The 12550-nt window shown below is 48.2% G+C and overlaps 1 protein-coding gene across 3 annotated transcripts in view; it reads right to left on the bottom strand.

Moving 5' to 3' along the window:
* Window positions 1–10089: 10089 nt before the first annotated feature.
* The window catches only part of CAMK2G (calcium/calmodulin dependent protein kinase II gamma), a 121143-nt gene continuing 118682 nt past the window's right edge, over window positions 10090–12550 (bottom strand). For all 3 annotated transcript variants that reach the window (XM_075717420.1, XM_075717419.1, XM_075717418.1), the window contains one exon: window positions 10090–10816. The gene's annotated coding sequence lies outside the window, so the exon portion shown is untranslated. The remainder of the gene's footprint in view (window positions 10817–12550) is intronic.

The following is a 12550-nucleotide window of genomic DNA, read 5'->3' on the forward strand; positions in this document are numbered from 1 at the left end:
ACATGGACAGACAGATGTACCACAACTTCTGCTCTGTGTCCTTGCTCTGCAGCTCATTTTCACCACTTGTTGAAGTTTCCAGTACTTCCCAGTTGAAAATCATATATATATATATACAAAAAAGCAGTTTTACAAGGGCTGAAAAAAACATTGAAACAGAGGAAGAAAAGACACGTTGGGAAACCACGTTCAAGAAGCAGCAGCAAGGAAAATAGTATTGTGGACTTAGAGAAAGGGAAGAAAGAAAAAGAGGAATTTGGAATAAGGAAGATTTTAATACGAAAGCAGCAAGCGTACAAGACAATAACCCTAAAAGATATGTACTTGTTCACAGTTGCTGACAGTGGAAAAGTTTTAGAACATTTTATGCGTGTTGCCAGATTTGAGCACAGAGTTTTTCCACTGGCTCAGATCTGGTCTAGCGGAGTCCGGCTGCTTTTGGAACCAGCCTAGCTCTTAACACAGCACAATCGCTTTTGTGCGGTGTGAACTACAAACTAAAAAGTCTTTCTAGGTCCAATCTACCAGGAGTTGGATCAGGAATCTCAGTGCCATGAAAACAGCTGCACTGAGAAGCCCAGTGCAGAAACACCACCCAAGCCCATCGCAGATGGAGTGCCTCCGGTGTCTCTGCGCAGCAGTCCTACAGGGCTCGGCTCCGGGACCGCTTACTGGTGCGGGTGCATAGCCAGCTCACATGAGCATGGGCGGGCACCCAGCCCGATACACTCTTGGGGCTGAGCTTGTAATTATTTCTGGCTCTCAGATGGTTTTGTACGCAAAGTGTCCCACCGTACTGGCGATACCTAGATTCTTCCATCACCCAAAACCTCCCAGCCCAGTATCGCAGACAATTGACTGCGCATAACCTGAAGAATTCATCAGAAGTTTCTAGTTTACCTCTTTGCCACAAAGGGCAAGGTCACATTTGCTAATGAGAAACGCACGTACAATTAACAACTCTGAATGCTTCTTTGGCAAGATTAGTCACAAAGAATCCCAGTGTGGAGTAGCGTAACTTGTGGTTAAATTCAGATATATGACATTCGCCCGCTTCTAATTCGGGCAACACAGAGTTTATTCACTCTTGCATAAGCAAACAGCGGTGTCTCGTGCTTTATTTATCACTTTACCACTGCAAATATGTTTTAACGACTGAAGGATGGGAAATACTATAGGAACGATTCCCCACGTTCCATCAGCTCTTCAGTAACATCATTTTCGTTGCGCCTCCACGCCCCCACAGCCGGACCCGCTGCTGGCCTCCGTTGAACGCAGCCCCCGAACAGAAGCCCGCGTCGCACCGGCACTCCCGCTGCGGCCGTGCGGCGGGGACGCCAGCATCCTTTGCCCCGCTGCGCGCTGCCTCGTTCGGCGGCGGTCGACGCCGCGCCGAGCACCCCGGCCGGTCGCGACGCCGCGCCGAGCACCCCGGCCGGTCGCGACGCCGCGCGGTAAACAAAGCCGGAGCCAGGCCGGAGCGCAGCCCCGGCGCGGGACCGCGTGCCCCGGCGGCGGCCAGGGCAGCGGGGGCTCGGGGGGCCGGCGGCCGGCGCAGCTGCGCGGGGAGGGAGCCGCTGCTCCGGACCGCGTGTCGGCGGCTCGGCGCCCGCGAAGAGCAGCCGGGCAGGGCTGTGCAACCGCCGGCCCTGGCCGCCGCCGGGAGACGGGGCCGGCGTGGCGGGGCCCGGGTGCCCGCCGGGGTCGGTTCCGGCGAGGCCGGGCCCCCGCCGCACAGGTGGCTGCGGGGCGGGCGGGGGGCGCTGCGCCTCAGGCGGGGGCCAGCGCCCCCCCCGCCGCCTGCCCCAGCTCGGCCCCCGGCGGCGGCCGCAGCCGCCCTCCTCCCGCGGCCCGGCGCGGCGCCGCGCCGCCCCTCGCAGTGTCACCCCCGTCCGTCCCCCCCGCCCGGGGCCGCCGCTCCCCGGCCGCCACACAACTTCCCCCGGCCCCGCCAGCGCCGCTCGCCCGCCCCCGCCGCCCCCCGAGCCGGGCCGGGCCGCCGCCGCCCCGCCGCCCTCCGCCTCCACCTCACCTGCCGCAGGGAGGGCCCCGCCGGGCGGGCTGGCGTGGGCAGGGCACGGCTCCCGGAGGGCGGGCGAGCGGGCGGGCGTCCCCCGGCGCCGCGGGGAGCTCTCAGGCCGGCCGCGGCCCGCCGGCTCCCGGCCGCTGGGCGTCCCTCCGGCCGCTGGGGGAGCCGCCGCCGCCGCCGCTCCGCTCGGCCGCCATCTTCCGCGCGGGGGAGGGGCGCCAGGCCCCGCCCTCCGGCCGCCTCGCGCCGGGGGCCGCCGCCGCCGGGCCGGGCCGGGTCCCCCCGGTGCGGCGGGAGCGGGACCCCGCGGGGAGCAGCGGCGCCGGGGGCCGGTGGTCGGTGGTTTTGGGGGGAGCAGGCGGGAGGGGTCGGCTTCGGGCCGGGCTGCTCCTGTCCAGGGGAGCCGCGCCGCCGCACGCCCTTACCGAAACACGTTGCGGCGGGTTTGCCACACACACCCCCCCCCCCCACCCCACCCCGCCCGCAAGCGCGGCCGCTCGCTGCGGTTCTGCAGCAGGGAGGGACGGCAGGCGCGGCGGCGGGGCTGCGGGAGGAGAGCAGGGACGGCGGCACCGCCGCAGCCCTGGATTACAGGGCTCCCGGCGGCGCGGAAGGCGTGGGATGGACAGAAAAGCAGTAGGTAGGGATTGACACCGCTGTAACAGCACCCTCCCGAGAAAAACACAGAGGCACGGTGCAATTTCCTACTTAGAAAGACACAGAAAATTGTAGTAGGAAGCCAGAATGGGATGTGGAGCCACATCACAGGAACATTTACTCTCAGCAGAGGACGGAGCAGTTTGGGAACGCTGTCACCACGGTCCTGCTTTTGAATCTGCTGTGCAGAAAGCACCCACCGTGCTGCGGAGGAGTGAAAATTACCTTAGCACGAGTAGGACCTGGAGCAGCCAAAAGCAGCAGAACTGGCTGGCGGCGGGCGAGGAGCAAGCAAGGGGAACACAGGTGCTCGGGGAAGGAGGCCTCATCCTGGCAAAGCACTGCTTCCCATTCCTCAGACCGAGAACTGCCAGGGCCCTGTGGATCACTCCCAAGAAACCCTCAAAAAAGCAACACAAGATGTACATTTGTTGCGCAGGGACCTGCTCCTCTATTGAAAAAGCTTGAAAGTCACTGCTTTCGGACACGTTTATACAGGGCTTTTCATCTTCAGCTAATCAGGTTGTACCTGAAGCACTGACCGTGCTTCTGCAAGCCTCTTAAGCCTGAGTTGGCAGGTGAATCAACCAAAGTAAGGCAGGCAAACCTACGAGCAATCCTACCGTAGCGCGGTTCCAAAGCCTGTTCTGCTCCTGGCCGACAGCAGCCCCACCTCAGCAAAGGCTGACGAGGCAGCGGCTCCCACCACCTGCACCCAGGCCGCGGTCCCATCAAACCGGGACCGCACACTGCCAAAATAACCAGCAGCACATATGTGAACACATGATTGCATTTCTGTTGAATTAACCCAAACACGTACCACAGTGCTTACATCAGATTAAATACCGTCCCACTGCCTGCAGCCATCCCGAAGCAGCTAGCGTGGCAGCAGCAGGTGATACCCGATCTACCACAGACCTTGCACTTTCCAAAACAGCTGAGTAAATCTGAGCCAACAGAGGGAATCTGCGGCAGTTCAGCACCGTGTGTCATGTGCCTGTAGCATTTATGATCCAGTACTACATTCTGTGAAACTGGATTTACCGTTTCAAACCACAGGTTGATATTCCGGTATAAAAATAGGGTTTTTTTGGTAGTTCTCCCCCAGACCAACCAATCTCAGTTGCACTGAGGGAGGGGAATCATTGACAGGAGTGTATGTTGTACACTATAGTACACTATACAGGTGCAACAATACTGGCTTAAAATTCCATTTAAAACTGCAGTGGAAGAAACCACCCCAAATATGCCCCATCTCTCCAAACTCCTCCTCCCTCCTCAAACCACCAGAGCAGAATTCACCCGCCTTCCTTCTCCTTTCACCACATCAGAACTCTCAATCCCTCCGTCATCTTTGTCTTTCTAGCTACCTTATATGTAGCTTCCTCTGCTCACTTGCAAGACACCCTTAAATCCATCTTGCATCTCCGCTCTCTTCCCCACACCAGCCTCCTCACACTCCAAACCACACCGAGTGGTTGGCTTTGTTACTCCCTTTCCACCTTCCAGGCTATCCTATTGCTCTGTGCAGAGCTCACTTAGTACATGCTATCCCTGCTAACACTGCACTTCTCTGAAGCAACTTTTTCTCCTTCTTAAGGTGACATAAACACACACACACTCCTTCCCTGGATATTCAGTGAAAAAAAGTGAGTTATAATGAGTATTTCTATTTGCCCACTTCTATTGAAGTCTTAATGGGTCAGGAAGCCCATTTCTTTCAAAAGAGAAGATCAAAGAATAATACTGTATAAAAGATTGAATGTGTTAACCATTTATGTGGAAGCTCAATGAATTATTTCTAATATGTATGGAAGATTTTTTACTTAGAATCATAGAATAGTTTAGGTTGGAAAAGACCTTTAAGATCATCCAGTCCAACCATTAACCTAACATTACCAAGTCCACCACTAAACCAATTAAGGGTAGACTAGACTAAACCATGTCCCAAAGTGCCACATCTACCTGAACTGATTAGATTGTAAAAGATGGAAGATGTTCACAATTTGCTGGCTTATGATATTTAAAATATTTTCAGCATTAATACTGTTTTGGAATGAACAAGGTTAAAATCTGTTTACAATTCTGAAAAATAATTAAGACAATCTACCTCGAAGTTTGGGCTTTTTTTTATACAAGAAAAATATGGTAAATCCAAAGCAATGAGTTTCAAGCGACACATGAGTAGAACATGTCCTTCTTGTGCAAGGACTTTTTCCAGTTTATTTTGAACTTCTAAACGTGTAGTAGCAAATAAATAATTGCTTTTTGGAACAGGAACAACCACACAGCAGTAGCACTACTATAACTACTGATACAACCTGTAGGATGTTCCAAGGTAACCAAGGCCTCTGAAGCACAGCCCTGATGCCATTTTTGCAGGCTATCCTCTGCTGGTATGAACGCTACGCTTTTCCACAGAAACAAGAAGGAGAAATAAATCATGATGAAACAGTATTTCATCCCAACAAGAACTGGCCAAATCCCAACTCTGCAGTTGTAGGATGCATTAACAAAAAGGTTTGCTGTGAATAAATGTCATCCTGTGCATCCATTCATAGGTAATTATAGTAAAATTATGTAAATTGTCACAGATTAGGGACAACAACCTTTCCCTCTCTCCCCATCCACCTGTGCTTTAGAGGACCCCACTGTGGCATAAGGAACTTTCAGACTGTGATTTTATTGACTTAATTATTTGCATCCTTTCACTGTGGCCAGGTTGTCTTAAAAACCACGAGGCTATGCATTTTTGTTTTCTAATAATTGTTAAGTATAAAAGAAATTGCTTGCTTACCATTCTTCATAATACTACACACCAACTGGTTAATTCCTATTCCTTACTGGCAGGCAGGGCATTCCTGCAGGTGAGGAGTTCTCAGGCGCTAAGGATCTCAAGGGAAAAATTCATAACCCTGCACTCAAGCTACTTTAAGTGCCCCCAAGGACCACCTGTCCCAACTCTAAAATAAATTGATACCAAACCCAAATAAACAAACATTCCAGGTGCATTAGTCTGCAGTCCCAAACCTTTCAAATTCTCAGGAAAAAAAAAAAAAAAAGCCATCTGTGATGTGTAGCAGCAATACCACCCAGCTGCTCTGCATCACTGTTCATCAGTCTCTTCCAGCAGTTTCCACAGAGGTCAGTCATTATCTGCATGGACAAATGGGGAAGCTGAAGCACAGAGCACACAAGCGGCTTGGCTGCAGTCACCCCGCAGAGCCATAGCAAGACCAGACACAGATCGCAAATCTCCTGATTGCTAGTCAAACGCTCTGTCCATTTGTCTACATTAACAGTTACACATAAGTAAAAGGTAACAGATTTCGTAATAAAATGGAAAGGATATCGACACTTGAGGTCTAATTCTGCTCGTGCTTCTCCCCACCTCTCATACATACTATGGCATAAAAGCATCCTGCCAGACTTTGTGCCACTAGCCCAGCAAGCGAGAGCAGACCAATCTTAGTTTAAAGAGAAATCTGATCTGGGCACAAATAAAAGCTACCATCGATCATAGGTCTCCCCAAAAGTAATCAACCTATGTGTACAAGCATGCATGTGCATATATTGGGACAGAGGGAGGGACCTTCGAAAACCATGCTCAGATACTTCTCTTAACATAGGAAGATGGCAAAACACCATCCAATGTGATGAGCAGATTTTAACCAGACATGGCATACTAGAAAGTAAGTTTCTGAGAATATCTCTGCTTGATAGCTCAATACTGGAGCTGCAACACTGCAGATAAGTACCATTTCCAATCCCTGCTGTCAGCTAAAACATAGGAAAACATAAGACAGGAACCCTTTCTGGAGCAGATTCTATCCCACGGGCACATTTTTGTCAGTGCCGCTGCCCAAGACTGACTAATAGAGCACTTGCAAGTGGTAAAAACATACACAGTTCAGCTTAAATGGAACACCATCACCTTTTTAAAATGTTCTTAAATCACACACATACACAGGAACCCTCTGAAAAGCCCCATATATATGCTACATAAATATTCTTGGCATAAGCTCAGTAAGCGTTAAAATGACTCTTGTCCTGGTTAAAAGAGATACTTAGAACATGGGAAATCATCACTAACTTTATGGGTATCTTCCTAGTGCATATTGGATCATACCACAACAGTTCTTTAAAGATCATTAAGATACAATTAGCTGCTTCAGGAGAGACCTCACCTGATGAGCGACGCTGCCTTGGATGTCAGAAATGACAGCAGAACCTCTCTTGGCTACTGTAATGGCAGTGCCGGTGAAGTGGGCTGTAAAACTCTTACCTTCTCCCTTTAAACACTAAGGACAATTTTCTTCCTGTTTCATCAGGCAGCAAAAGCAATCAGCTCTTTAAGCAGCAGCAAGTGACACCTATTTACTAGGTAATTGCTGCAGTTAAGGGGATTAAGCACACCGACCTCTCCTTCTGCGCTGAGGCAAAGCCACCCCTCCCGTCCGCAGGCTCCCAGATGCACCTGAGAGGAGCTGGGGGGGGGGGGGCACAGATGCCAGCCTGGCCCTCGGGCTTCGCTGCAGCCAGTACCAAAATGAGATGGGCATCCCCAGTGCAGTCACAGCGGTAACCGTGCCAGGCCCCACGCACCTCAGCTGCCGCAAGGCCGCGGGCAGCAGCAGGCTCCGAAAAGCGCCCGGGCACCCAGCGGGGTGGGGGTCTCTGGGGAAGGCCGGAGCCGCAGGCCCGGGCCCCCCACCCTGCGCGCCTGCCCTGGAGAGAGCGGCAGGAACAGGGCGAGGCGGGAGATGGAAGAAAAATGCCAAAGCGGCGAGCCAAGGCCTCAGTGGAAGCCTGCCCAAATGCTAATAACGAGGCAGCATAGGACCTAAACAGGCTAAATCCAACTAACTTCGGCCCTCTGTTAGGAAATCAGGCTTACGCTGCTAGAGCAGGCCAACTTGGACAGGTGAGTGGCTGCTCCGTGCCTCCCCAGGAGCAGCCCATCTAGGACACAAACTACGCTAGCTCGCACAGAGCCACCTCCCGCCTTGAGTGCGGCGTGTTTGCATCGGCAAACCTGACGGCAAGATGGCTGCTCCCACAGAGGCCGAAATATTGGTGAAGGAAAACAAAGACCCAGAAAGGAAGTAACCGTACAGGCTTGCCAAGGGTTAGCTATCAGGAACACAAGTAACATTCCCCTACAGTCCCATGGCCTGTCAGGGAAACGCCATAAAGTTCATAACAGTTTCTGTTGTCCCTTTATTAACGCTAGCATTTTTTTGCTTTAAGTATGGTACCACTTACCTTTTTTCCTTTTTAAACATGACGTTTTTAAATCACATGATTTACTGACACACGCACAAAAAAAAGCTTTGCGGACCGATTCTTATCCCAGAAGCGCCAATTCCACATTGTCCCATGGTTTAAGAGAAAAACGTGACACTCCAAACTTCACACTGTTTAAATGTTATTTTATTAAATATCTTCAGTTCAAGGTTTCATTGTAACAAAGCTATGAAGGTTCTACCAACATTCAGACCAAACAAACAAACACTAGCTAACTTTAATTATTTCTATATCATGCAAAAATTCTGCATCAAATGCCTTCCATTTCCTGTTTAAAATGTGATATTTATAATATATATTATATAGATGCTTATATTAGCCCCATAAGAGAACATTAAGAATGCTAAAGGTGTACAGCTGTGTTTGATAATGGCCATACCAAGCTAAGGTTCTCATTAACTTAAAAGGAAACAAAACAAACAAAAAAACCCAAAAGAGAGTTTGTCTCCAAGACTGTGCAAAACCAAAAAACCCAACAGTTCTGTTCTTTTTAAATTTTCTCTGAAGGATGCAGATACTTAATACAGAGGGTTTTCTTAATAATCATCAGGTAAAGAGACAAGGAAGATCAGACCTAAAGAAGGCATGCATAATGTTTTGTATTTATCTTTTTTAAATGGCATAATTGTAATCTCCTGTTTGCTCTCTCTTTGTGGTTTTTAAAAAAAATCTGAATAAAATATCAAGGCTTTTCACTTTTCCACTTCACTCACTGGCTTAGTGCTGTCTTAAAAATGTTTCAAAATAATAAAATCTAGTGTTTGCCCCCCATGGGTTCAGTCCCCACACTCCTCCCTGGGGTGGTGGAGGGAGGAAGAAAAGGGTATTTGCTCAGACAAACCTGGGAAGTGTAGATGGTCTTTTCCTTCATCAGGGGTTAGCTGATCTAATCCTAGCGTGGGGTAGCACCTCCCTAACAAAGGGAGCAGAGAGCTGTCTGTTGCGAAGTGATAGCTCCACTTTGTGCAACAGCTTTTATTTTCTGCATTCTGTTAAATAAGGATTAAAATTCCAAATTGGCTTCCTTCTCTTCTGTAAGTCTGTAAAAAGGTTGCCTCACACTTAGTATGCTGTCAATGCAATAACTTTAACTCCCTCAAAAGGTCCGAAAGATGATTAGGGGTAGACAGAAATTCAGGTGAAAGCCCATCCCAATTTCTCCAAGTGATGCCTTCCCTTGGTCAAGACAAATCCTATCGGGTCTGCCAGAAAGGCCATGTTCTTCTTGGGGCTAGGCTCCCTCCTTGGTAAGGTCAACAAAACACTTCTACGTTCCCCACCCAATGAATAAAGGAAATGGACTCCTTTTGCAGCAAAGAAAAAGGATGATGAATTGGCCCAAAGGACAAACATCAGATCACATGTGCTAATTCCCTTTCCCCTCTGCTTCATGAGGTATCCTCTAATGCCCAGAGGCAACACAGGGAGGTGGCCTGGAGTCCTTTGGCTACGGGTTTTGAGGTTCTATTCTGATAGTCTTCTGTGTTACAACATCACTGTAAAAAATAGAAAAATTACCCAAATAAACACTAGGAAACATGACACCTACAAACATCGGATGGGTTAGTGGTGGGGAGAAGCACCTGGCTGGGGCTGCTGGCTCCCATTGCTATTTTACTCGGAGACCAAACGAATCAAACAGGAGGCCAGGTAACCCCTTTAATTCTATGGGTGCATATATTTCAGTATAAAAAACACACGCTATTTATGCCTCGTATAGGAGTGTATGTGCAAGTCTTCATGAAGAACATAACACTAAGTTTTTTGTCTGCTTCCTAAAGGAACACGTGTTCTGCAGCACTGTGGATCCCAACTACGCTACTAGAAAGAAAAAAAAAAAAAAAAAGAAAATCCCATACATGTTACCCTCTTCATCTCTGCTCTTAATGCAATGCTTTTTTTGTTTTGTTTTGTTAAATTAAATAATCTGGCTTCAAACCTCCATGTTTGGCCAGGTAGTGGCTGTTTCTAAAATCAGTATCTCTGAAGAGCAAGCTTCTATTTAAGTTATACTCACTTAAACCCATTTTTTAATCCCTACTTCCACCTTTAGTTTTAAGTCAACATCCCATTTTGGTTTTTTTTTCTTTAAAAAAAAAAAAAAAAGTCTGTTTTGGGATCCAGCAGCCGAGCAAACAGCTTTCCATAGCGTTCTTGCTGTGCAGAAATCGAAGAAGAAACTCAGGCTGAAGTCAGTCTGCCAGGCAACAGGAAGAGAAACGCCTCCTCTCTCTTGAACCCCAGTCTTCACACTGGCTCCTCTGGGGTCTCCTCGCCACCTCGCACCGATTGAAGTCGCAGCACAGCCTGAATGCGATGTTAGCTTCCACCATGGCTTTGCGGAGCACAGTTCAGCCATCCGCTGCTCAAGCCGCCTCCTTTTTTGCTCTCCCTCTCTCTTTCGCTCTCCTTCACTTTTGCTTCCCCCCTCACTTCATTCCTGAAAGATGTTCCAGCTGCTGCCATTTTCTTAGCCCTGGGGGAGGGGGCATGTTGGATAATCTGTCATTTATTTAGCATTACTCCTGTTTTTTATTATTTTATACAAACAACATGTCTTTTTTTTTTTTTTCTTTTTTTTGATTTAAAAACACCTTCGTACAGCAGAAACAGACACGATGGATCCATGGAAAACAACAGAAAGGCAGCGCCTGGAGCATCAGATGCATGCAGGGTTTCGTGCATTTGGCTGCTGCCTGTTTGTAAATTGTATTTTTTTTTTTTTTTAACGTCAAAACAGACATGACCGTTGCTGTCACTCAGGCACTCCAGAGCTGCTTGCTAAGAAGATATTGCCCTCCAGCTGAGTATCTCCACAAGTTGCTGCAGTCAGGAAGAGGTAGTGTCCACCCAGAAAGGAGAGAGAACCGGATGGAAGATGGAAGGAAATAAAGCCAAACATTAGCTATACACAATTAATAAAACACGTTTTCTACAGGCTAATTATTTGGTGCAGGCAGAAACCCTTCCTAACACAACACAGACTGGGGCTCGTGGGGAGAGCCCTGAAGACAAGAGGCACACGCTTTCCCTTCCAGGTGGCTGAGTGTGCCAATGAAAACGAACTACTTGCTAAAATGAATTACTTGCTTGATTGGAGCAGACCTGGGACCACTATCTAATGGTGACATGTCCCAGAAGTTGAAGAAGTTTCCCAAGGGGTGATCAAAAGCTCTGGTCCTAAGGAACAGTTTCTGCCTTACTTCCCATTAGCTTTTGCCTTGAACTGAAGGATCATTCTTTTTTTTTGTTTGTTTGTTTCTTTTTTCTTTAGTAATTTTGTCTCTGAATGTTCTTAATAATTAAACAAATGTATGAGCTTTTCTGCAGTTTTGCAAAGTTGTAGCCCTAGTGACTGCTTTTAGCAAAGGCTCCTCCTTGCTAATCTTCTTGTGTCAAGCTACCAGATTTATTTTGATCAGTTTTAAGTTTGGGTTTTTTTCATGTTTGTTTAGCATTGTCCTGCCATGAAAGTGTAGTCAAAATCTTCTTTCTACCATTTCTTAGTTTGCAAATCTTTGTTGCAAACTCTCTTACTAGTCTTCTGCCTTCTTGGTTCCTACTCTCTCCTCACATGGAAGACCTCTGATTAACCTCAAGCTTCTTTTATGGCTGCAGTTCCCTTTTACGATGAATTACCCCAAACTGAACTCTGCCTTCCAGGTGAGAACAAACCACTGAGTTCTATTTAAGCATTCTTATTCACCTCATTCCTTCTTCACCCTTACCCTTTGCTGTACACGGGCCAGTGCTGCTCCAAAATGATGCAATGTGTTCAGATGGGGGCTGCCCACACTGACCCCACTCATAAGTGCACGTGATTACACCTCCTTCAGAACCCAGAAATGCATGCAAATATTTCAACTTCATTTAGTTTATAGGTTTTTTAAAATATTGTTTTAACCAACATTTTGTGGTTTGGAAATGGCTTCTGCCCTCCAGTTTTCAGAAACCCTCCAGCACATATTTTTGGAGGAGGTGCAACATTTCAGCAGCCAAGTCAAGGAAACATGCCTCTTCTGTAGCAGCTAAGACTCTGCATTCCTAAGCTTCCTCAGAACTCCTAGGCATAGCCACTGAGCCTTACCAATCTTTAATTTAATGATTTCTTCTGCATCTTTTTTTGGACTAAATCCAGGACAGAAGTCTCCCTAACATCTCTGTGATGAAAACTGATTGAAGTAAGTTATTTTTTGTTTCCCTGCAAAGGCTTTTTCCTTCTCACTGCCTTACTACCTGGAAATTTAGCTGATTGTCCGGCTCTCTTGAAAGCTTCCCTGTTTCTGGTGCCCCCAACCGGCTTTTGCTTTTCAAATTCCATCTGTGACCTCTGCAGTTTGCTTGTGATAGTTCACATTCCTTTCCATTGCCTTCAGTAGGGTTGAATCCCTCACAACACCTAAGAATGAAAACTACTTTGGGCTTAGTCCCAAGTAGTAGACAAGACTAGGACTCAAGTAGTAACTATATTTGAGTGGTTCATCCTCAGATGACCACATTAAAAAAAAAAAAAGCTTATCTCCCAGGTGTAGATGGTTTTTGTGTTTGCTCTTAAAT

The sequence above is a fragment of the Pelecanus crispus genome, chromosome 10, assembly GCF_030463565.1.
Source record: "Pelecanus crispus isolate bPelCri1 chromosome 10, bPelCri1.pri, whole genome shotgun sequence".
Classification (NCBI taxonomy): Eukaryota; Metazoa; Chordata; class Aves; order Pelecaniformes; family Pelecanidae; genus Pelecanus; species Pelecanus crispus.